Source organism: Peromyscus maniculatus, chromosome 5 (assembly GCF_049852395.1).
Source record: "Peromyscus maniculatus bairdii isolate BWxNUB_F1_BW_parent chromosome 5, HU_Pman_BW_mat_3.1, whole genome shotgun sequence".
In the NCBI taxonomy this organism is placed as follows: Eukaryota; Metazoa; Chordata; class Mammalia; order Rodentia; family Cricetidae; genus Peromyscus; species Peromyscus maniculatus.
In genome coordinates this window covers 47,583,893-47,610,830 of record NC_134856.1, presented here as the reverse complement: position 1 = coordinate 47,610,830, position 26,938 = coordinate 47,583,893, and the positions used below count along the sequence as shown (strand labels likewise).

General features: G+C 44.5%; 1 protein-coding gene across 1 annotated transcript in view; it reads right to left on the bottom strand.

The window, feature by feature from the left end:
• Nucleotides 1–26,938, bottom strand: part of Vat1l (vesicle amine transport 1 like) — a 164,279-nt gene that overhangs the window by 6,845 nt on the left and 130,496 nt on the right. The gene's annotated exons all lie outside the window — the stretch shown is intronic.

The following is a 26,938-nucleotide window of genomic DNA, read 5'->3' as shown; positions in this document are numbered from 1 at the left end:
CCATTTTAAGGATAAGTACCCCGAGGCTAAAGAGCATAAGCAATTCATTCAAAGGTTACATGGCTACGGGGAACCAAAGTGTGGTTCAGAATTAGGTTGGATAGACTTCAAATCCAGCATTTCCCCCTCAGTTTTACCTAGAGAGGCCTGTTTCACTTGATTCTAGAAAGTAGAAGGTGGTAACAAAAACCCTCACAATGTTCCTTTTGAGTATTAGGAACACTATGCACCTTCTGTATATCAGGCAAGTGCTCTACTATTGAGTCACATCCTTAGCTTCCTGATGGTGGATTCTGGCCAATCACTTGACCACTGCCCCCGAGTCCCTCATTGTCGGATTCTAGTCAAGTGCTCTGCCCCTGAGCTATGGCCTTAACTCCTCAATGATGAATTCTGACCAAGCACTCTATTATTGAGCCATGTTGCCAGACCTTTCCTGATGGTTTCTAGCCAGGCACTCTGCTGCTGAGCCAACCCCTAACCCCTCACTGGCTATGGTAGTTTGAATGTAATTGGCCCCCATAATCTCATAAGGAGTAGCACTATTAGGTGGTGTGGCTTTGTTGGAGTGGGTATGGACTTGATGGAGGAAGTGTGTCACTGCTGGGGGTGCTTTGAGGATCCCTATGCTCAGGATACCACTCAGTGTCTCAGTCGACTTTCTGTTGCCTGCAAGATGTAGGACTCCCAGCTTCTTCTCTAGTATCATTTCTGCCTACATGTTGCCATGCTCCTCACCATGATGATAATGGACTGAACTTCTGAAACTGTAAGCAAGCCACCCCAATTAAATGCTTTCCTTTATAAGAGTTGTGTGGTCATGGTGTCTCTTCACAGCAATAGAAACCCTAACTAAGACACTGGCAGATTCTAGGCAACTGTTCTAACACTGAGTCATATCCCTAGTCCTTCCATGGTGGATTCTAGGCAAGTGTTTTACCACTGAACCACACCCCAGCCTTCCTTTTACTTTTTATTTTGAGACAGGGTTTCACTCTGTTTCCCAGGGTGGTCTAGAACTCAGTCTGAAGTCTAAGTAGACAATGAGTTTGTAATCTTCCTGTCTCACTCAGCATCTGGAAGAGCCAGGATGACAGGACACAGTTAGGCACACTTTAAGCTGCTTCTGTACTAAGTTGGAGTCCAGGAAAATGTAAAGAGCTGTTTTCTCACAAGTTAAAGTGGATCGTGATGCTCGAGGGGTTGGAGGAAGTCCCCCTGTAGGGTTGCCTTTAATCTGCACATTTTTGGAAATTTCTTTCCGAAATGAAACACCGCCTTGAAGTCCTGTCTATGGAAAATGGATAAAGGACCAGGAGTAATCCCAAGAGGTCATTTAATTACCCCCACCCCAGTCCTGATGTTGGACTCTCCACGCTCTTTTAAAGGCTGCTCCTTGAGCTGCACAGGAGCCCCGCTGGCAGAGGCTTAGAAGGAAGGAGACTCCTACTTTTGATCAATTCTTTTTTTTTTTTTTTTTTTTTTTTTTTTTTTTTTGGTTTTTTCGAGACAGGGTTTCTCTGTGCAGCTTTGCGCCTTTCCTGGAGCTCACTTGGTAGCCCAGGCTGGCCTCGAACTCACAGAGATCCGCCTGGCTCTGCCTCCCGAGTGCTGGGATTAAAGGCGTGCGCCACCAACGCCCGGCTAATCAATTCTTTATCAGGCACAGTGTGTAGCATTTTGCACGCATGGTGCTATTTCATCCACCCGATGAGCTTCTTGAGGGAATGTCTGCAGCAGCCTTTCAGACGAGAAACACAGGAGGAAGCATCTGAGAGGTCTGCCTCTACCTGTCACTTAAAGAGGAAGAGCCGTGTGGGAAAAGTGAGTGCCAGCTTCTCCCTCTGAGGCTCTGTGCAAAACCCATTACAAGGCTGTGCTGGCCACACCCCAAGACTGTCCTTTGCTGATACTTCTGCACAGGGTTTAGACTTAACCACCAATTTATCAGCTTAAAAAAGGTCCCCAAATAGGTGATGTTCTTGAGATGTTTGAGAGCACCTGAGAAGATTTGTCTCCTCTGCATTTAAGACTTGCCTAATGCACCTTTCCATCTGAAACCAAAATTGCAATAAAGAAAAGAATCTTGTAGGCTTGCATCATCTAATCCAGTAGCCACAGGTCACCTGCAACAACAGGACTTGCACTTGAATGTGGTACTAACTGCCACATGCTGTCACCATAAAATGTGTACCAGATTTCAAAGATTTAGTAGTTATGAAGCCACTAGAGCACAAAATAGGGCCTGGAGAGATGGCTCAGTGGTTTAGAGCACATACATACTGCTTTGGTAGGAGACCAGAGTTTGGTTCCTAGCACCCATATCAGGTATCAGGTAACTCACAGTTCCATGTGACTCCATCTCTAGGGGATTCAATGCCTTCTGGCCTCCATGGGCACCTGTTCTCACACTGAATGCCACTCAGGCTCAGTTGTGTACACATACACACATACCCACACAAATAATTAAAAAACTTATAAAAATTGTTATAAAAACTGAAAAAAGAATGTAAAATATCTCAGTGAGGATTGTGGACAATGCTTAAAGGTTCATATTATGATATTTAGACACTGGCTCAAGGCGGGCTCATTCAAGTCATCCTTTTGTCCTCTGACCGGGTTAGTAGAGCACTTCAAAACTTCACCGGTGGCTTGCCAAGTGTCCTGCTCTGCTCTTGACTGGCTGCCCCAGGAGCCAGTTCTTGCACCCTTCACCCCACAACTGAAGATATGCCTGAAGCTCAGTCGGCTGTCTGCTGTGCCTCTGTGTGCTTCCTGGAGCTCCCCAGTCCTGGCGCTAACTCAGTTGAGAGCTCAGCTGTGAGCTCCTCTGGGTACTTGTTCTGTGCCCTGTACACTTGACCTTCACAATCTGGCCAAGTACTGTGGGGTCCTGGCAAGTCGGGCTGGCAGGTAACATCAACTCCATCCCTGTACTTGTAACATCCACAGCAGCCTTTATGTTGTGAGCCAACAGAACAGCACACTCAAATACAAACACAAAGCAAGCTACAGATATGACAGAAGGTTTTCCGACTAGGCACAGGAAGAAATGCAACGAAGCAGCTAATAAAATTGATTTCAATAATGTATTTTACCAACTCTATCCGTCCTACTTAGATTTAATTACCAACACCTTAGTGTAACTTGAGAAGGTAGTCTCAGTTGAGCGGTTGCCCAGAACAGACTGATTCACCTGTGGGCATGTCTTTGGGCGGCTGTCTTGTTAATTGATAGGGGAAGGCCCAGGCCACTGCGGGTGGTACCATTCCCTGGGAAGGTGGTCCTGTCTTGTATACAAAAGCTAGCAAAGTGTTGGTCTGTGAGTTATCCAACACAGTGTTCCTCCAGGATTTCTACTTCAAGTTCCTGCCCTTCCTTCAATGATGGACTGTGACCTGTAAGTGGAAACAAACCCTTTTCTCCCCTGGGTTTGCTTTTGGTCTTGATAGTTTTCACAGTGACAGATGATAACGGGGACACTATTCAAAGCTCTCTCACTTCACTATGTACTCAAAGTGATATCAAGTTAATGATGTGTGTTTGTTCTGCGTTTTGGGAATTCAGGGTATACAGCAAATTTACAAAGTATCTAAGTCAGACTAGCCTCTCTTTAAATACTCAGAGGCCCCACATGGCTCATGGGCAGCTTGGGGGTGCCTACAGGAACCCCCAGTGTAAAGGAAGGTCAGCATATGCTAACCTGCAGAATAAATGCATAAATAAGTGAACTGACAAAGGAACAAGTGGATATGTGAAGCAGCTGAGATGCTATGTGGCTGAGCCTCACCCAGTGGGTTTCCATCCTGTGTCTACCCCACTTCCCAGAGTGGGGCAGCTGTCTCTTGGTGGCCTGCTCTGTGCTTCCTGGGTGGCCTGGAGGAGTCTGCTCCTAATCAGAGCTGTGCTCCCCATACTCTGTGGGAGACAACCAACAACTTCTGCTAGCTGTTAGGCCATCCAGATGTGTCTCAGCAGCTGACTTTCCCAGGGCTGGGCATTGTGGAAGTTCTCAGGCTCTACCCACTGGCACTCGTTTCCCACACACACAGTGGGAGGCAGGGAATCTGAGTCGTGCCATCCAGACACGTCAGCATCTCAAGATCCCGAAGTCACTCGAGCTTTTTCTGATATGGCTGTTTTTCATGAGGCTACTTGGATGGCAACCTGAGCAGATGGTGGCACAGGTGATCGGCTCTGCTTCTACTTGGTGACACTGTTTGATGTCCCGGGGTTTTGTCTTTGGTCTACATGAAACAGCAATACCTATGTTATCTACTCCCTCTTGCCTTTGACAGTACCAGAGCCCAGGTAGAATGGGTGTGCTCTATCCTTGAAAAAAAAAAAAAAAAGACTTTTATTTTTAAATTCATGGGTGTATCTCTCTCTCTCTCTCTCTCTCTCTCTCTCTCTCTCTCTCTCTCTCTCTCTCTCTCTCTCTGCACAGGAGTGCTGTGCCCTTGGAGACCAGAGAGGGCATTTTATCCCCCTGGAGCTGGAGTTACAAGCAGTTGTGAGCTATCCTACATGGGTACTGGGAACCAAACTCAGGACCTCCAGAAGACCAGCAAATGCTTTTTAACTGCTGAGCCTTCTCCCTAGTTCCTGCTCTGCTTTGAAGGAACCCCACTTTCCCTTCTTAAACAGGTTAATCATAAAGATAAACATTCCATGACTCCCTCAAGAATGTGCTCAAAAAAGAGAGAATGATGTTTGGTTATGAGGAAAACATGGCCACGGAGAGGGGCAACCTATTTGTACAGTATGACAGGGAAGGATAGTGGACCTCCTCAGGGTCCCTGTCACCCCACCCCCAGCATTCCCTACTTACTAACTACCTGCCATTCCTGTGGGGACTCCAGCCTGTCCTGCAAAGCCTCAGGATCTCATTGGAATCCAGACTCCTGCATTCAACACATGACATTATTACCTAATGTTCCTGGGACACTTTCCCCCTGTGAAGTGTGGGGAAAGTTTTACATATATTTGTTCTCCCTGATGTAACAAATTGCTTCTAGCATGGTGCTTGAAGCACAAATTTATTTTCCTATAGTTCTGGGGGTCATGAATCTGATGTGAGTCACACTGGTCTAAACTCAAGGTAGGTTCAAGACCATGTATCTCTCTGGAGGTTCAACGGAGGAGCCCATTTCTTTGACTTTTCCAGCTTCTAGAACCCTGCATCCCTTTGCTGGTATGTCCCTACTACCATCTTCAAAGCCAGCAGCACAGAACCTCCTCATCTTGCTGACTCTGGCTTTCTTGCCTCTGACTTTTAAGGACACTCGTGATTACTCAGAGCCCTAAAGATAATCCAGGAAAACCCACCCATCTCAAGATCCTTAAATTAGTTTCATCTGTGAAATCACCTTTGCTTTGTGAGGCCACATGACCCCAAGTTCTGGGGATGAGAATGTAGATGGCTTTGAGGGGAACTTACTCTGCCCATCACAAGGTTAGGCCCACCTCGTAGAACCACCATTATGAAGAGTGACAAGAATGGCACATTAGGAATTTGGCATTGTGATTGGCCCCAAACTAATTTCATGTAATGTCTCCTCAGGACCAGGAAGATGTTCTCTACTGGGAGTTACTTTAGGAGGAAACCTGAGGTCTCAGCGCCCTCTATTGGAATTCTGAAAGATAGTCAAGTTCTCCCAGATCCAAGCCTGTCCTAGTGGCTTAGGTGGGACTTGAGGGTGTGAGAAAATTAGCCACTCACAGGCTGGATGCTTCTGCTTGTACTCTTGCCTCCGGCCCTGCACATGTGACAGCCAGACCTGGCTGTGACACAGGGATTATGTAGTGTGACTGACAGGACCAGGTAACTGACCGTGGGGTGTGAGGGCGGCAAGAACTAAAGATGGCAGCTCATGGTGATGCTCTAAGACACGGACGAGTCAGAGCAGGTGATGAGTGAGGGTAGCTGACATCACCACAGGGATGACAATGATGATAAAATACCGCATATCCATATGAGGCTCCTCATGGTCATCTTTGACCTTCACTGTTGAACAATGCTTCGTGATGAACATTGATTTCTTCTTCCATCTCCATCCCTAAAATGTGGATCCAAGACTGAACAGGCCCTGGGATCTGAGATTCAGACCAGGAAGAGGAGAGGGAACAAGAAGCTGAACATCCCAGAGGGAAGAAGGCCAATGGCAGGCAGGTGTCCCTGGATCTGATGATACAGAGAGTTTAGAATCAGCAAATCTAAGCCACTGACTGAGAGCAGCCCTTTGTGGGTATCCTGGGACTCTTATTTCTTGCATTTTGCTTACAGACCCATAGTCAACTCTTGTTCTCCAAACCTATTCTCTCCATGCAAATTGCCCCAGCTGTTGCACCCAAGGTTAAACACAGACTGTCATGGAGGTTGCAGTCTCCTAATAGAGGTTCTCAGAATAACTTATTTAAAACTTCTTCATTGTGTGCAGGTGGCCTTACTCATGGAGAGTCCCTGACTGATTTGTGTGGCCTCTGCACTGCAACCCAGCATAGTTCATCTGGTGCCATTGGTTCATGCTCTGCATGAAGTCCGTTGTGTTTAATACTCAGGGCATGACCCACAAGGAAAATTTAATTGGCTCACAGCATGTAGGAGCAGTGGAGCAATTACGACTGAATGTGCTCATTTCTGTCTACACCAGAACCAGGAGAGATGAAGTTTCCAGAAGTCTAGCAATGCTGGCTCACTGATTGCACCCTCGGTGTTTTGTTTATTCTCAAGACATTGTGCCTCTCATTCATTCTTGGGCCTCTTTGTTCATTCCTCTGCCAGAGACTCTGGCAGCAGAACAGAAAACAAGAGGGGTAGTGGAGGCTTCCCCTTGGCCATCCCTGCCTAGTGGAGGCAGATTTCTGGCAGGAGCTAGGTCTCTTTGTAACTGCAGCCATTGCCAGCTCCCAGCTCCCTCTCTGGCATCTGGTCGTGTGACTGTCCTGACAAGCATCAAGATATTTTAGAGAGACATTTGTGTCCTTCTCTTTTAGCTAACAGACTATTGAAACAAAGTGCCCCGAGGACTTGGAATGTCCTCCAGAATGTCATGCTGGGAGAAGAGAAACAATAAAACAATAAAACACGACAACAAATGGAGGGGAAGCTGGTGTCCCAGGAAGGAACTTCACACACTTCTGACAACTTATCTTAACTCTAACCACACAGGAGAGGCTGGAGCTCAGACAATGGATGGCAGGACCACAGTCGGACCAGAACTATTTTGTTTTCCGTATCTCTGGCCTCGGCTTTAACCCCAACCTCATTACAGAAGTCTGGAGACGGACTGAGGGGTGGAGTGGGGGCTGGATCCTGTTGTTCTTCCCAGAGTGGCCACGTTGAATAGATCTCCCTTTTCTAGTTTTTCCTCTTACTATTTCTTTTTCTTATTAAGAGTGGATGGACAAACACAGCTTAGTGGGTCTGTCAGGGACCAGTCTCTGACCCTTACATGCCCAGTCATGGTAATGCTTATTCTTTCTCACACACCTTCAAGCTTGGGGCGGGCAAGATCTTCCTGCTATTGCTGGTTCCTAGGTGTCTCAACATCTTTGTTGGTTTCTTCAACTCTGAAATATGTCAGTGGACACTCACATCATTTAAGGTCTTCAAACCCCTGGGTTAAGGTGCTGTGGTGTCACCTAGGACACTTAGATTGGCACATTTAATCCATTATTCATCAAATTTAGTGAAGCTGGGCCATCGTTTGAGAGGATTGCTATGAATGTGAGGTCAGCCTAGGATAAACTGTGAGACCTTATTTCAAAAAATAAACAAACAAAACGTGTTGGGTGTACACTCAAACTTAGGTCTGGGAAGACTGATGGGCACATGATGTCTCTAAGATTCCCTACCAGTGTTCTGCTTACTATCTTAAACACAAGCTTAGACACAACATTGCCATTTGCTCATTGCCCATTGGTGTGAGGACAATGTGGATAGGGAATTTGACCTGGCTGGAGGACCAGGGAGAAATCTGAGAAAGAAATAATTGATCTGGGATTTAAGAAATGAATGGAGTTTATTTATAGTGAAGGGGGATGGGTCAGAGAGGACAATTTCGACCAACAGGAGAATGTGAAAAAGACCCCCAAAGGCTAATGGCTATGGGAACTATAGAACAAAATGAACATGAACCTAGATGTGAGAAAGGTGCGTTGGGACATTCCAAGGATATGTATTGTGATGGCTGGCCCTGTCAAAGTGACATAGTATAGAATCGCCTGGGAAGAGTGTGTCTCATCAAGAGACAGTTTACATTGGGTTGGCCTGTGGACATGACTGTAGAGAATTGTCATAACTGAGTTAATTGATGTGGGGAGACCCAGCCCACTGTGGAAGTACAACTCCCTATGTGGGAGCTCCTGAGCCATGTGAGAGTGAAGAAATCAAGCTGAGCAAAAACAAGCAAGCTGCATGCATGCATGCATCTATTCCTTTCTTTGCTGTTGACTGCAGATGTGCTGTGACTAGCTGTTTGAAGGTCTTGGCACCTTGACACCTCCACAATGACGGGCTGTAACCTGGCACCATGATGTCTCCACAATGATGAGCTATAACCTGGCACCATGATGCCTCCACAATGACGGGCTGTAACCTGGCACCATGATGTCTCCACAATGACGGTCTTTAACCTGGCATTGTAAGTTGTACAATGACGGGCTGTAACTTGGAATTGCAAATTGAAATAAATTTCTTTCTCCCCTAGTTGTCAGAGTTTTTTTTTTCACAGCAACAGAGTTGAAATAAGAACATGTATCATACAAACAGAACATCCCTGTATTCCACACAATCTTTTATACTTGGGCAATGAAGGTTATAGAAAGCTCAGTTTTTGTTTGGGGTTCCATTTAATGCTTCATGATATTCAATTTTCTTTTGAATGGTATGAAAGGGATGAAGTCATTAAGGTACAAATGACATCACTTAATAACTATGGCACTGAGCTTGTGTTATGAATAGTAATAAGAACTGTCCACCTAAGATAGGAAAAGAAATGAAGACGGATGACTATGAATCACTGTGCCTATTAGATGATAAATTAAAAGCTTTGAAAATGAAGAATTGAGAAATACCATAATGACAAGACACATCTAGTAAAGTCATCTGTGAGGCATTACACTAACTATGCCCATCTCTGGGAGGGACCAAGGATTGCTTAAAATCAAAAGTGGGTGTTTAAGGGAAGAATAATCATGACGAGTGCCCACAGGATCTAGATTTCCTCGTTCTACTGTGTAGTTTCAGATATGAAAGTGATAGAAACCCAAAATTTAAAAATATATTTATTTTATTTTTACTTATGTACGTGTGTGTGGGTGTGGTTATGTGAGTGCAGCTACTTATAGCATCCTGAAGAGGGTATGAGATCCCTTAGAGCTGGAGTTACAGGCAGTTATGAGCCATGGGATATGGATGCTGGGAACCAAACCTGGGTCCTCTGCAAGAGCAGCAAGTGCTCTTAACTGTTGAGCATTTCTCCAGTCCTCAGCCTGAAGGTTTTATGGAAGAATGACTGGAATTATGAAATGTCAGACCCATGGACTCACATGCCAGGAAGAGAGCAAAAATGGAGCAATCTTCATTTCCTCCTTTAACAAGCTACATGGGGATCTTTGTGGTAATGCAGGACACGAAGCCACATTTAAAGAGGACCTTGTTCTCAGAACCATGCAAGTGCAGAGTTAGCACCTGAAAGTGAGGACTGCCTTCAATTTTGTATGCTAGCAACCACCCTGTCTTTCTCTTATCTGGGCTTGTACGGACGACTATTATTTTGGAAGGCAGGTGGTGAACTAGATATTATATTTAAGGCAAGTCTCTACTTGGCAACAAGAGAGCTGGTGGGGATACTTCAAGAGCATTGTGTTTGTGTGGATATATACATGATTGTGCTTGTGTGCTTGTGTGTACATGCATGTGCATGTGTTGACCTTGGATGTCCTCTTCGGTCATTCTCCACTTTATATTTCGATCACTTTCTACTGTGTACTTTGAGACAGAGTCTCTCACTGAACCTGGAGCTTACCGATTCCTTGCTAGCCAGCTCCATGGATCCTCTAGGCTCTGTCTCCCCTGGGCTGGGGTTACAGATGTGTAACACTCTGTGTGGCTTCTTATGTGGGTACTTGAGATCAAACTCAGGTCTTCCCTGGGCTTGTGCGGCAAGCACTTTACTGACTGAACCATCTCTACAGCTCCCTCAAGAGAATTTTTAAGGAGCCATTAGTAGCAAGTGTTGGCTCAGAAGACACCAGGAGCATCCTGAGAGTAAGGAGCAAAGAAAAGCAAAAAGCAAGTCAGAACCACTTGGATGGAGTGGTTCATTCTCTTGTCATGAGCATCTGGATGGCATGGGGTCCCTTGGTCAAATATATATTGTGGTCAAGTGAATTAAACAGAGCCAAAGTCAGCCATGCAGCAGAAATCTACTAATCCATATAGCAAGTCTGAGTGTTCATACTTACTCTGCTCTATTTTTTTTTATGAAAGCAAGAGGTAGGAAAAGCAATTGTCAAGTGTATTGCTGTGATAATTGTTGATTTAGCCATTCATTTTCTTTTTGAGACAGAGTATAATGTACCAGAAGCTGGCCTTGAACCTGCTATGTACCCAAGGATGATCTTGAACTTCTGATTCTCTACTTTTTGAGTGTTGAGATGATAGGTGTGCTCTGCCATGCTTGGCTATTATGTTTGTTTAATTAGCAATGGATTTGGGTGGTTGAGAAGAACTGAAGTAAACATCCAATGAATGCTAATTCCAGTGTGTGTGAGGCCAGGGGGAGGGAGGAGGATACAAAGAGATACAAAGAGTTTCCTCTCTGGAGACGCAGTCTCTCAGAAAGGCCTAAACTCCAATATATACTGTGCAATCTTTGATGGTTGTTACTGCAGTTTTTGGGGTCAAATCAGGGTTCTCATGCATGCTAGGTATACAGCCTGCCATAATACAGTAAGCCACACCCCTAGATTGTTGCACAAGAGAGATGTTGGGGGGTGTGATGAGCACAGAAGAAGAAGCAATTTGTCTGGGAATAGGCCAAGGATGAAAACATGAGACAGCCATGGAGAGGAAGTGATTTCTCACCTAGGACCTGAAGATGGGTTAGAAATTTATCATTCAGTCAAATGGAAGGACTTAAATAATCTAAGAAAATATTGTCCTATCTAGAGAATGAGAGGTTAAGACAATAACCTGAGCTTCCAAGATTTGTGGGGTTCCACAAGCCAATGGGGAACTTGGAGATTACATTTAAAGTTTATTCTTGTTTTGGATATTTTAGAAAAAAATCCTTAAATCTGGGAAGAGACGCAGTATTTTTGCCTGAAAGGATCTAGTTCCTCACTAAGGATATAATGACCTTGCTGCCAGATCATGTGGGTTTTACTTACAGGGGACAGATGAACAGATGAGTCTTTCCTACCAGGCCTGAAGGTTTTCACCTAGAATTATCAAAAGGAAGAATTTGTGGAAAGGGTTAAAAAGGGCTGAAGAGAAGGCTAAGTAGGTAAAGAACTAGCCATGGAAGCATGAAGACCTGAGTTTAATCCCCCTAACCAAGTAAAATTGCCAAGTGTGATGGCTCATACTTCTAACTCTTGCTGGAGGAGTGGAGACAGGAGGATCCTCTGGGCTTACTGGCTAGCCAATGTATTCAAATCCATAAGGTCAAAAAATAAGGCAGAGAAGCCAAAGAAGAAGACATCCAAAACAATGACCTCTGACTTACACACACACACACACACACACACACACACACACACACACACACACACACTGTAAAAAGTCCAAAGATCTTTCAAGACCTTGAAATTCTTAAGTGGTTAGCCATATTTGAAGGGGATGATGTTGTCGTGATATATTGTGTCCCCCAATATATTGTGCATCCTAATAAACTTATCTGGGGTCAGAGGACAGAACAGCCACTAGATAGACATAGAGGCCAGAAAATAGTGGCACAGACACCTTTAATCCTATCACTTGGGATGCAGAGATCCATCCAGATCTCTGAGTTCAAAGCCACACTGGAAACAGCCAGGCATGGTGACTCACGCCTTTAATCCCAGGAAGTGACAGCAGGAAGCAGAAAGGTATTTAAGGCATGAGGACCAGGAACTAGAGCTGGTTAAGCTTTCAGGCTTTCAAGAAGCAGTTCAGCTGAGATCCATTTGGATGAGGACTCAGAGGCTTCCAGTCTGAGGAAACAGGATCAGCTGAGGAATTGCAAGGTGAGGAAGCTGTGGCTTGCTCTGCTTCTCTGATCTTCCAGCATTCACCCCAATACCTGGCCTCAGGTTTGATTTTATTAGTAAGACCTTTTAAGATGTGTGCTACATGACAGTGAACCCCAATGACACTGGAAGCTACAATTTAGTAGGCACAGGTGACTTTTTCCTTAGGCTTTGCAGACAAAAGGCTGGTCTACAGGGTGTAGGGGGAGATTTCTGTACTTAGGGGAATGGAGATGCATTGACTAGGTGGAATGGAAATGACTGAGTCTGTGTTAAAAGCATTTAGAATACAGCATTTCTGTACAAAGAGCTCCTTCAGAAAGCTGGTCCTTTCCCTCCTCGATGGAGGGACGTCCGTCTCTGTTGGCTCCTTTCTCTGAGAGAGGAAGAATGAGGAGGGCTCTGGGCTCTGAAGAAGCATGTAGTAGTGTGAGTCACTTCCTGCCAGTGGGTTGTAGGAGAGAGCTGAAACAAAAACTTTGGTAAATGTAAAGGACAAAGCAGGGGTGGTAAGTCCCTGGGTGGCAGAGGACATTGAGCAGTACCATCACAGCCGCTGACACATGACAGGTGCTGTCAGCAAGCAAAGCACCTTATATGCATTCTCTCATTTTGTTGCATCAGTGCCACGAAGCAGGTGGGAGTCTGTCAGGCTGTCACTCAGGGTTACATAAAAATACTTCCATTTTTCTTCTTGAGTCTCTGTCACTCATGGGAGAGAGTTGAAAGGAGAGTGAAATTTAGTGAGGTTAATGGCTTGCCCAGCGGAGTAAGGAGAAGCTAGCTCTGGATACACACAGAGCTTGAGGCATTGTTGCAAAGTGAGAGTAGGCAGACTCTGGGGATGATACAGGAATGGAGAAGAGGACTGAAGGATGAAGTGTGCTGGGGACTGCAGCACAGGACCATCAATGGACTGTTTCCCCTGCACTTGCTTTTCCTAGGTCATTGCTTTTCTGCTGTCCTCTGGGGAGGGATTGTTCAATCTATGACATTTAGGGCTGGATGCTTCTTTGCTGTGGTAGTGGTCCTGTGCACCACAGGAGAGTGAGCAGGACTCTTGGTTTTACTGTATAGTTGTAGGCAACACCCTCTAGTTGTGACAAATGCATTTCCAGGCTTTACCAAATGCCACCCTACTGCACAATTCCCTCCAGTGAAGAACTAAAGCATCACGGGAATGTATTGTACACATTCACCTTTCCATTGGTTAGTGGACATGGTTTTCAAACAGCATCTTGCCTCATCTTAATCCCATGTAACACCTTGGACAGGGACTTGCCTACCAGAGATTTGGTTCTGTTTTGTTCCTGGGACTAGGAAGAGAGTATAGCACACAGTTTGGGAGATGCTCAATAACAGAACACATTTGGTCTCTGATTTTGTATGCCCATTAGTTAGAATTTTTTTTTTTCTTAAAATTTAGATTGGAGACAGCCTCAATCACACACATGTGGTGCCTGAAAGCATAATGAACTGGTTGTCTTAGTTCCTTTTCCTTTTGCTGTGATAAAATACCCTGACAGAAGCAACTTAAGGGATACAGGGTTTATTCTGGTTCATAGTTCAAGGGCATAGTCCATCGACGTAGAGAAGTAAAGGTAGAAGAAGCTTTGGGCACCACATTGCATCCACAATCAGAGAGTGGAGAGTGATGAATACATGCTACTGTTCAGTTCCCTATCTCTATTTATATATTTTTATAAAACATTTATGTATTTATATATATGGCCTAGCCAAGGGAATTGTACCACCTGCAGTGGGCAGACCTTCTACCTCAATTAACATAATTATGATAACCCCCCTCAGCCACAGCCAGAGGTGATTCTAGATTCTGTCAAGTCGACAATTACCATTAACCATCACGCTGGCCATGCTGTCACCTATATGATCCCAAAGCTCTGAAATTCTGGAACTTCTGAATTCAAACAGTGCTTCATTTAATTAACAGTGCTTAGCCATCATGAGATAGGCACTGTGCTTAGCTGATTCATGTGAAGAACAGAAGAGAGAAGTCTCTGGCTGGGCTAAGATCCCTGGAGAGGATGAGGTGATGAACACCTGGATGTGGCCTTGGTTACTGCTTGGTTCAACCATCACACCACACTGGAAGTCAGCAGAGCTACAGTGATGAGTCCTTCAACCCTAGGGCAGCAGAGGAGGAGTTGGATCCCAGTCTCTGTTCTGTGTAAGCATCAAATAATTAGATTTCCACTCAGTGTGGAAAGAACCCTTCAGGATATTGTTGTACCGTTAATTAAATTCACTCACCATCTCTGTGTAGTCCCTCGGAAGACCCCTCAGCAGAGCTTCACCTGCCTTTGTTTGGAGGGGCTGGTCTGGATGATGGTGGGATTTTGATGAGTAAGAATCACAGGGTTGGTAGAATACCTCATAGCCCAAAGGAATATGATGAGACCAAACTTACTGTGATATGAGTTGAAATATTAGAAGCAGAGGTGCATGTTGGGATTGTAGCAGGTGGGCCTGACTCATTCTTAGGGAGGAAATAGGAGTCAGTATGAGCCAAAGGCTAGTAGGGACATGCATACCTGCATTAAGGAAAAAACAAAAACAACAACAACAACAAAAACACAAAACAGGGCCGGGGAGATGGCTCAGCCGGCAAAGGCACTTGCTTCCAAGATTAATGACCTGAGTTCAGTCCCTGGAATCTACATGGAAGAAGGAGAGAACTGACTCCTGCAAGTTGTACTATGACCCCCATACACAAAGTGGCATTCACATGCATTTATGTGTGTTGTGCACATACGCACATGTGTACACATACACACTAAAATAAATGCAAAAATTAGAATTGCAAAATAGTGTTCTGCTGAAAAACATTTTTTAAAAAGGCAACCATACCAGAATAGTTACATCTGCTTATATCTACAGATAAGTAAATAATTGCATATAGAAAGGACATAGATACACCTTAAAAAATTATAATCCCTGGATAGCTCACCAAATTAGAGCTAATTTTCATTTTCTTCATTTAAATTTCTCTGTTTTTAAAAATGCACATTAAATTATTAAGGAACAGGGTCCAGAGAAAGCTTGTGTGGTGGACAGCCTAGAGTCTTTGTTGGGAGATGTGTGAGCAAGCCCTAAATAAGAAGAGAGCCCATTTCATGTCTCCTAAAGGGCAGAGCTGGCTTTCAAGTCATAGTCCACAACCTTCCATGCCAAATCCTTGCCAGGGTGCCCAAGCATAGGGTGCCCTGTCCTAGGGCACCCACTGCTTCAGCCCATCGGTCAGAGGGCTTTGTCTAGCTTAAGGCCTCCTCCTCTCTCTATGGGAGCTTTTTTTTTTAAACCTCCCGCTTGATCCCTGAGGTCACTGTTTTTCCAGTCTCAGCTTGTCCCTCATTCTGCTGCCAAGCTTGGATGACTGGTAGGTAGAGTGTTATGGTTTCATGTGTCCAGGGCTTGGGATTCACTGTCAATTAAGAAGCCAATGATGGTGACTTCAGCTACACTGGCCAGCTAGAGCTAACGGAAAGTGTTTGCACGAAGCAGTGCCTTTGCTGCAGATTAGAACCCTGTGACGGAGGAAGCATAGCTATTCTTACTTTGCACACATAGAAAATGAGAGACAGACAGGGAGGTGAATTTGCCTATGGCTGTTGACATAGTAGATAGAAGAGCTGGCAGTTCGACCTAGCTCTTTGATAAAATATATTTACATATCTGGAGTTCAGCAAGATAGTTGGTGGATAGGTGGATGAAAGCATTTACTGCAGAGGCCTGGAAACCGAAGTCCAATTCCCAGAACCAGACTCATGATGGGAGTTATCTTCCGACCTCAACAGGTGTACTGTGGCATGTGTGCACACTACTCACCTCTTTTCCTCCTTCCCCTCCCTCTCATACATACATGTAATGATAATAATGATGATGATAATGATGACAATAAATATATGCAGATGGGGTGATGTCATACCCGAGACTTATCTTATAATACTAGGGACTGGAAACAAAGGAGACACAGTGTTAATCACTATGGAAACAAGGTGAAGGGAGTACCCAAGTGTAGGGAAAGAGGACTAAGAGCATCAATATTCCATTATTGATGCTTTTGAATATGGTTTGAAAATTCTAAAAGGTTTATGAATGTGAGCTTCGGGCTTTCTTCGCAAGCAACAACTATTAACAATGACTTTGTACTGAAGTGCTCACTCACTATGCCAGATGATGATGACGATGATGTTATGAGCGAAGGGTTGGGGCTTCTTACACATTCAATGCTTAGAGAAGTGTTGTTCTCATCTCCCCAGAGAAGGATGTGCCTTTTCAATGAACCAGTTCACCTTTGCCAAGGTAAAACTTCAACAACTCCCAGCCAGGCAGCATTCACCGATGAGTGCTTGCAAAGCCATACCCCAGAGAAGCCCGCAGGCTGGAAGAGGAGGGAGGAGGCCACAGAGACTGTCAATTCCCATAGAGTGTGGGAAGAGCTGCGTTCTCAGAATGAATGAAGAGGCGTGGGAGCCCAGGGGAGGAAATGACTCAATTTGGAGAAAAGTGGCATTCTCACTGGGGTTTCAGGAGTGGAGAGGCGTTTCCGGAAAAGAAGCTGTGCACCCTCAGACCAGAGTCCTGAAGGGGAGTAGGTGGCTCAACCAGGAAAATGGGGTTTGGGGGTGGTACCATGCCTCCCGGAGACACTATTGAGCTGTGCACGTGTGGCTCTGCGAGGAGCAGGAAGGGGCTGTGAGGGGATTCAGGAAGACTTTCCAGAGGGCAATGTTGGCAGGTGGAGAAATGGGGAGTTCAGTGGGGACAGGGAGTGAGGGGTACTTGAGGAGGCAGAGCTGACGAGATCTGAGGTGTGCTACTCAGTCCCCGTTTTCAGGATAATTTTTATGCTGTCTGCAAGTTGGGTATTTCCCTCAAATGGTGGAGAGGATTCTCCACAGTGAGCCATGTTTTGAAAGACTGTCAGGGAGAGATGAGATCTTGGGATAATTTGGTTTATTTCCATCCATTTCAATTAGCACTGGAAACAGATGGTCTCATCAGCCCTGGAACTTCCTTATGTTCCCCCTGTCAGCATCTGTGTGACTCTAAGGTCTAATTTTTAATTATCCCTGCCCATTTGCAGGGACATGAAGGGGAAACGGGAACATTCTAACCCCCTTTAAAAAAACGTTTTCCTTTGCATCTTTCCTGCTTGCCTGTAAGCTATATTTTTTTTTTCTTTTAAGCACCAAGGAATATCTATTAGCCTAGGGTCTGTGTTACCATGGTAACAAGACCAAACCAGCCCTAATATATAGGGAATCCAAGGGTATAGTTGAAGGTGACATTGTTTTCCAGTGACTGGCTAATGTGATAAGCATAGCCTTGTCAGATGGGACTCTGGTCCTAAAGCAGGATCCATAGGTGGTCAGAGTGGAGTGCATGCGGCTGGTAGAGAGTAGCCAGCCAGACCCTCTAGAGTCGTGGAGAAAGGTGGGTATGGGAGAGGTTCACACAGCAAAGAGTTTAGGAGGGTGTGTGGCAATTCCTCAGTACCAATAAGAAACAAGTCATAGACTCTCCAAGCAGTGTAACAATATTTGTGGGGGGCTGGAGAGATGGCTCAGAAGTTAGCAGTGCTTGCTGATCCTGCAGAGGATCTGAGTTTGGTTCCTACTACCTGTATCTGGCAGCTCACAATTGCCTGCAGTTCCAGCTCCAGGGGATCTGACTCCCTCTTCTGGCCTCTGAAAGCATCTACGTGCATGTGTACACACACACACAAGCACACACACAAGCACACACACACATACACAGGCATATATATATATATATATTTAAAAAAATAAAATTAAAAAAGGAAATGTTTGTGTAGTCTTTAAAAGGTCTTTTATACGCCATGCAAATTCTTTAAAATTCCCCAAATTGGTAGTTCCATTTCTGAGACCATGTCCCAAGGAAATAGTCCTCCAACAGGAATTAAAAAAAGACATATTCAAAATATTTGCAGCTATACCAATAAAACAAAAAAGCAAGCTAGGTACGCACATATGGGGAAATGGTTGAATAAATGCTGTTGTCATCATGACTTAGAGTATGTTCGGTTCACTGTAGTTGTACATGCTGATAAGAGTGCAAAAAGCAGTTCCTACTTTTTTTACACAGTATGATTGGCGTGTTCCACCAAATGCCTAACCCTAAACAAAAGAAAAGCAAAAACAAAATCCCTTTACAAAAAGACAATTTTGGAAACAATAGAACACATAAAATATCACCAGTGATGGGAATATGGGAGGTTTCTGTTCATTTTCCTTTTTCTTTTTCTTTTTTTCATTTAAGTATTTGTAAAAAGAATATGCTACTTTCCTTATGCAAAGAAAAATAGCAATTCAACAATTCAAGTTCTATAATTTGGAAACAGCCAGCTATGTTTCCTGATAAATGGTCTATGTTTTCAGAAGGTATAGAGACAAAAGGTACTTGGGTTGGGGTGGGAGATGATCTGTTTTATTGTTTTTGTGACAGGGTTCCATGTAGCTCAGACTGACCTTGTACTTGCCATGTAGTTGAGTATGATCTTGAGTTCATGATTCTCCTGCCCCCACTTCCTACGTCCTGATATTACAGGACTTAGGTGGTTTGAATAAGAATGGCCCCCATATGCTCATAGATTTGAATGCTTGGTCACCAGGGAGTGGCAGTATTTGAAAGGATTAGGAGGTGTGGCCTTGTTGGACTAGGCATGGCTTTCTTGGAGGAAGTGTGTCACTAGGGGTTGGGCTTTGAGGTTTCAAGGGCCCAAGTCAGGCCCAGTGTCTTTCTCTTCTTGCTGCCTGTGGATCTGGATGTAGAATTCTGAGCTACTTTTCCAGCACCATGTCTGCCTACGTGCTGCCATGTTATCTCCCATGACAATGGACTAACCCTCTGAAGCTGTAAGCCAGCCCCATTTAGTTGCTTTCCTTTATAAGAGTTGCCATGGTCATGGTGTCTCTTCACAGCAATAGAACACTGACTAAAATAACTAACCTTAATATTTAAAATTTAAAAATTTTTAAAATAAAAAATTTTAAAAATTAAAAAAAATCACTTCTTTTTAAGAAAATATTTCCAGTTTTTGGCTATTTTTTTTGTTCACAAAGAACTGTTTTTATTGTGATATTTTATACATATATTTTCTCATACTTCATTCCTATTCAACCCTCCCAATTTTTACCCTCTCCATTTTGTGGATGTTGGGTCTCATCCCCCTCCCTTGCATGATATATACTTGTATAATTCAGGGCTCTGAGTAAAACAGCCACTGTCTTCACTGAAGATGGTGCCTTATTGCAAGAGACCATCATTTCCTCAGAGAAGGAGGGGCTTCGGGCCATGCCATTGCCTGAGGTTCCAGCTGCCCCTCTCAGCATCTGCATACAATCCTGTCCTAATGGCACATGGTCTGTGGGAAGGGACATCTTGGAGGTGTCAAAGTTTATAGGATGGAGGACGCTAGTTGAAGAGGGGCTCTATCCATGGAGCAGTTGAGAAGTTGAGTGAGTATCTTCCGGTGAGGACACGTTGGGGTCTTGCATGCTCCTGTCAGTAGCCCCTCATCGTGTTCTGGAAGCAATCCAGGGATAGACGTATCCAAACTTCTCCAAACTCCCCAAATCGTCCCCTCTGCTGCTTTCATGACACGTCTATTCCATCATTCTCTCTTGTCCCCACTGTTGATTTCTTCCTCCTCTCTCATAGTCTTGGGACCCTTTATACTATGGCATATAAAAATCTAGGCATTGTGTGAGCTATAGGACCAAATGATTCTGTCTGTCTCCATTGATTTGACAGATGAGTTCTGTTAGCTTCCAGATGCTTCTAAACGTGTGCTCTGTGCTAAAGCCAGATGATCTGATCTGTATGAACACCCAAGCCTCTGTGCAATGCGGGGTCTATCCTTGGTCCTCTCATTCTCTATTACTGGGGATTTCATGCAAGCTTTAAAGACATCATCCAAGATGAAGGCAGTTTGGAAGAGCACTTTCTTTCTCCCTCTGTGTGTGCAGATTGCATTGGGAAAAAAACTGCCCAGTGAAGATCCCATCCTCTGGCATTGTTTTCCTTTCTGCAGCAGTCTCCAGAGTCTTGGCACAAACATCAGATACACAGCCACCCACAACTGTTTAAGAAACCAGAACAGGCCTAGAGTAATGACACTGATGCAATAGGTATTGGAGCCCCGAGTACCGTAGGCAATAGTAGTAATGAGGGTAATGATGATGGTCATTGAGTTCTAGGAGCACGCCAGCAGCAGCCAGCAAGCTGCTTGCCAAGCTTCAGTGCCTTTCATCCTCACAACTCAGTGCAAGGCAGGTGCATTCTATTTGCTTTCTCGAGGAGGACATGGAAGATCCTAGCTCACACTCGGCTCAAGGTCACAAGGCTGATATGTGGAAGAGCTAGGACTTAAATATGGGAATAGGGTCCTGAGAATCTCCCCTGTCTGTTATAATTTTGCTTTTTAAGGCTCCTCGTTAGAGGAATTATGAGGGATCATTACAATTGTGTGTGTGTGTGTGTGTGTGTGTGTGTGTGTGTGTGTGTTTTCATGTAATATGTGTGTGCTTGTGCCTGAGAAAGCCAGAGGACAACCTTAGGTCTTATTCCTGAGTTGTCCTTTATCTTGTTTTAAACATTTTTATTTTAATCTCTCTCTCTCTCTCTCTCTCTCTCTCTCTCTCTCTCTCTCTCTCTCTCTCTCTCTCTCTCTCTCTGAGTGAGTGTATATGTACATGTTCATTTCTTTCTGTGAGCATAGGTGCTTACATGCCACTGTGTGTATTCAGTGGTCAGAGGACATTCCTGGGTGTTGGTTCACATCTTCCAGCTTGACAAGGGGTCTCCTGTTCACCTATGCACGTGCCAGGCTAGCTGGCCCAAAAGCTTCTGTGGAGTCTCCTGGCTCTGCCCCTTGTGCCTCCATAGGAACAACAGACTTTAGACATTTGCTACCACATCTGGATTTCAGTGGCTTCTTGTATGGTAAACACTTGGTCCACAGAGCCATCTCTTCAGCCATACCTTGTTTTTTTAAGGTAAATATTTCATTGACCTGGGAGCCTCACCACGGAGGCTGGATTAGCTGGCCAGCCATCCCCAGGGATCCTCTATTGCTACCTCTCAAGTACTGTGATTACAGCATGTCCAGTTTATTTTTATGTGGGTTCTGGGGATTCAAACAGAAACTTCATGCCAGATTAGGGCAGCCTTTACTAAAAAAGAAGGAGCAAAATACTCAGAAGAACCTTCATACCCTACTGAAACTTCACTTTTGATGTGGTCAGGAGCACCAAGAGAAGAGTGCAGAGGGGGTGATCTCGCTAGGTGATTCAAGGTGAGGCTACATCATGCTTGAGCTCTACACTGTGTCATTGTACACCAGAGGAGAATGGAACTGTCTTTAGGAAACACCCATTAGAAGATGCTGGAAGACTTGAAGGTGGAGAGAAAACATCGGGTTTTTTGATTGAGCATGAATATAACGAGATAACTTAATACTAGATTTTTGTATTTAGCATGGTTCTGGGGATTACATCTAGGGCCTCACACATGCTAGCCTGTAATTTCTCACAGATCTACAAACCCCAGCCCCATTAAACTCTTATCCTACACAGTGGCATGTTGGACTCAGCTTGTACTAGCTCATAGGGATCAATGATTTCAAATTACAGGAATCTAGCAAATCAGGTGATAGTACACAAATAGCTTTCATTTCACCTAGTGGGACTGTTTATACCAAGCAATTAAAAAAATGCTACAAACTCCCCACCCTTTAGAGCTGGTTGGTAGAACAGCCCCTGGCCAAAACTTCCATGCTTCTTTTAATACGTCCCCAAGGCCATAGAATTTCTTTTTTTTTTTTTTTGGGGGGGGGGCGATTATCTGTTTTTTTCTCCTGCCTTGTAGAATTTGTGTGGGCAGAATGGAGATGTATTCAACAGCTTCCTTACGTCTCATGATCTCATTTCCATTACTTCATCTCGAAGGAGAGCAATAGGAACTACTGTGGAGAAATGTGCTGTAATTGATTATTGCATATAAAGTAGATGAACCAGGCTTCCTTCCAGCCTATACTCTTTAATGAGCTATTTTAGTGCTGGCCCTGCTAAATGTCTGAAATTTATAATGCTCTGGAAACTCATCAGTTTCTGAGGGTACAATGACTATTAAGAGAGGAAAAAAAACACCCCCTAAGATAGAAGGCATAATCAATTGAGTGCAGAGATTTTACACCATCTATAGCCCCCCAAGTTACTGCTGTTTTATCCTAAGCCTTTCTGTTTATATTTTGGCCACAGAATCTCAAACCTTTGGTTTTTAACACCTCAGAAGCAAGTCAGGGATCAAACAGAGATTGCTAGATATAGCACAATGGACAGGGCTTTGGAGTTGTGCTCGTGGGTGGCGGTCTTCAGTGCATGTGCTGTCACTGGTGAGGCGGTAAATATGCTGTTGTCGTGGTAGTGGAGGTGTAAGGGTAGGTAGGATGTCTCAGGTAGGGGAAACCCTGCATTGCAGCCTTTGCTGACGTGTGATGCCTTTGATGCTGCTAGTTCTGTCTGTGCTGATTTCTAGCTGTGATGTGTACAGTTGTTTCTGAGGAGCTGATGCAGGCTGGCTCCTGCCCAGCTCTGTGTTGCTCAAATCTCCAGTCTTTAGTGTTTCAGAGGAGTGGCGAGTGCTCAGTCCTGTGGAGAGGTAGAAACAGGTACTTTCCCATAGTTAGCTGGGAGAGGCAGGATAGATTCCAGTCAGAAATGGGAGCTCCTGCCCTTATGTGCTGTCTGTGGATCCCATAAGAGCCACCAGAGGGCAGCAAAAGGCTCTCAGGACAGGATGCAACCAGAAGTGGGATCTGAGCATCCTGGTGAGTGTAAACCGGAAGGGTCTGAACCTGCATCAGGAGTGGTAAGGGGCTCCAGAATTGCTTTCCTTTCTCCATGGCTTCCTTAGCATGGATCACTTTCTAATACTAAGAGAACATTTTCATTGCCTCATTCCATTTCTTCATTGCTTTTCTGGTGTGGTACTGAGGTGTGAACAACAGTGACTAGGGCTCTGGAGGGATGGTTCTGCTCTTCATTCTTACAGTAACCCTTCCCAGACAGTGGCAGGAACTGAGAGGCCCTATGAAGGGCAACTGGTTAACTGGATGTGAGAGGCTGTGGTCTTCTCTGCAGATATGAGAGGCTGTGGTCTTCTCTGCACAGATATGAGAGGCTGTGGTCCTCTCTGCACAGATGTGAGAGGCTGTGGTCTTCTCTGTGCACAGATGTGAGTTAGGCTGTGGTCTTCTCTGCACAGATGTGAGAGGCTGTGGTCTTCTCTCTGTACAGATGTGAGTTAGGCTGTGGTCTTCTCTGTGCACAGATGTGAGTTAGGCTGTTGTCTTCTCTGCACAGATGTGAGAGGCTGTGGTCTTCTCTGTGCACAGATATGAGTTAGGCTGTGGTCTTCTCTGTGCACAGATGTGAGTTAGGCTGTGGTCTTCTCTGCACAGATGTGAGAGGCTGTGGTCTTCTCTGTGCAGATATGAGTTAGGCTGTGGTCTTTTCTGTGCACAGATGTGAGAGGCTGTGGTCTTCTCTACACAGAGGTTCAGACCCACTCTATCTTTTATAGCTTTTCTCATGCTTGTCATTATCATCAAACAGACTTAGTCATGAATTCAGGAATCCCCTCACCTGTTTAGAGCAATGCTTTTTATTTTTAAAAGTCATCTTAGTTACTGTTCTATTGCTATGAGGAGATACTATGACCAGGCAAGTTTTAAAAGAAAACATTTAATTTGGGCTTCATGGTTCCAGAGGGTAAAAGAGTTCCTGACCATCATGGTGAAGAACATGGCCTATGGGGGCCATTCTCATTGTAAATGCCACAAAAGTGTACTCCCTCCCCCTCCACAATTCTTTCCTTTATTTTTTATTGATTAATTTTGTTCTCTGATACTTTCCTACGTGTGTGTAATGCATTCTGATTACTTTCTCCCCCACTTTTTCCCCCTTTGTCTCCTTTCCATTCCTAACAACACCCCCCTCATCCCTACCAGTCTCTTTCCCAGATTCATGACTTCTGGTTTTATTTCGTGGCCCACTTGATATACCCAGGGCTGTCTGTGTGACCACTGGGTTGCAACTATCCATTGGAGCCTGGCAGGGTCAGCTGAAGGCTATGATTGCTCCTGTCCCTCAGCAGCCAATAATCCAGCCGTGGGAGGTAGGCCCTGAGCTTTTCCACCATCCATTCTGACCACTGAGGAGCACATTTCTGTGCAGACCCAGGATGGGTATGCTCACTCAGCTGCTTGGAGCTCATGATTGCAATGCCTATGTCTTCCCAGAAGATGGTGTGCTGCAACTCTTCTCCCTCCCTCCTCTTCCCAATGTTCAGCAGGCCTATGAAGAACTCTTACTACTTCAATTTGATGGATGAAAAAAGTGAAGAAGGGGTGACAATTTATTCAGGGCCACTCAGATAGTTTATGTCACAGATGAGCTTCGGATTCTAGCCAGCTTCAGATCACTGCCATTACCGACATTCCTAAGCAACCCTTTCGCTAATGATGGCTGTGCTCAGAATCCAGCCTGAACCTCTTTTCCACACCTCTTACCACATTCCTTTCTAACCTTCATCCTCCATCTCCCTTTCCTCTATGTCTTTGTCTGCCTTCGATTTGAGATGAGGGTTGATTTTCTTTATAACCACCATTGAATGGACACCAGAGGAAGTAATAAGCTCAGATTCTACTTACCAGAAGGCATTGAAGATTCCTGGTCACCCAAATAGTTAGCTCAGCTCTAATTCTCCAAAGACTGTGAAGGTGTAGCATGTAGATTCTATTACCTGAACTGCCAATTTATTCTATTATCCATAATAAGTAGTAATGACATTTCTTAATTGTGCTCATAAAAATCTCAATAGACCATATTAGAATCATGTCATAGGAGATGAAGATCCAATCCCATACAGCCAAAAAGAAATGCTACTCTCTGAATGAATCTTTCATAATTTTTCAGAGATGTCACACACTCAGTGAATCACTTCACTGGTTTCAGGGGATATCCTAGTTAAGAGGAATGAATTCCACTTGGAGGGGCAAAGGTAAGTGGCCTGCTTAGAGAAAGCCCAATGGCCTCAAGGAGAACAGAACACCATGACACCTTTTTCTCTTCATCTAAAGATTAAAAACTAGATCTGAGTTCCTGTCAAAGGCAAGAGAAAAGGGAGGTCTATTTACCCAACATGGAAGTGTCCCAGCCTGCAAATTTACCCATCACAGCTTTGGCCCTGCTGCTTACTCTCCTACCCTTCCATTATCAGATGTAGGGCTTGCTATAAATTGATGTCTCCTGCCTGTTGATGCAACAGAAGATACCACGCAGTTAAGCCCTTTTCCATTTTAAAGTTAGGCAATAAATCTCTCCTGTCTCCCTCTGTTCTCTTGGCTGTAATTCCTGGTTTTCTATGGTGATCACTGTGTGGTGTTTTATAAGCTCCAAATAATTGATATTAATTTCCAACTGCTGCCATAACAAAGTACCACTTGCCTAGTGGCCATCACCAATACAAATTTATTATCATTCTGGAGGGCAGGAATCTGAAATGGCTTTCAGTGGCCTAAAATCAAGATGTCAGCTGAGATGCGTTCTGTCTGAATGCTCTAGGGAAATGTCTGTTTCCTAGGTTACCATCTGAGGCTTTCGGCATCTTGCTGTGGCCTTGTGCTTCACTCTTTCAATAACCTCATAACCCCAGTGGGCCTCCTGGATCTCCAGGATAGTCCCCTTATCACAAGACCCTTTATTTAATCATATCTGCAAAGTCCCTTTGACACATAAGGAAATATATTCACAGGTTCCAGGGACTAAAACATAGACATCTTTGGGGACATCAACCCATCTACTAGAGCCACTATTCATCTGTTGTTTCCAGCCCAGTACTTTTCTTGATCTCTTCTTCTTCCCGGTCTTTACTTCTAATTGACCAGCAAGTCCCAGTGACTCAACTTGAAGCGTTCCTCAAGTCTAACACTTCCTACCCCCTCTTACCTCTGCCACCTAGGCCAGTATCATCGTTTGCCTGGATGACTCCAGAAGCTTTCGCTAAGCTCTCTTTACTTCTTCTCTTAGTTCTTCTTTTCTAGAACATTCTGTTCTACACAAAGGAACCAGAATCACGCACGCACGCACGCACGCACAGAGGCAACAGGCTAACAGAATCCCTTTCTTCACATGCTCCAAAAGCATCTTTCCCATCTTGCTTAGTTTGTTTCTAAATTCACCACTGATCTGCCTTGATTATGCCTCATTTCCTATTTCTGTGACCTCAGAGACTGCTACTTCCTCCGTTGTTTTCCTACCATAGCACACTTGCCTCACTGATGTGTTCTTAAAAGTAAACAGATTGTTCCCATCTTACGTCTGCACTAGCTGTTTCCTCTTCCTCAGGCTTTGTTTAAGACTGCCTTGCTGTCTCCAGACCCTGTTGTCTTTGATGCCCTAACCTGTAACATCTGCTGTCTTTATCTGTCCCCCAATCCTTTCCCCTTAATGTTTTTTTTTTTTACTCAGAACTTGTCATTATCAGAATTTATTTTATTATTTCTTTGCTTATTTTTTTCTTCCCATACAAAGTTCAGTTCTGTGTGGGCAGTATTTACCACTTCATCCAAATCCCGAATAGCAGCTAGGTACAT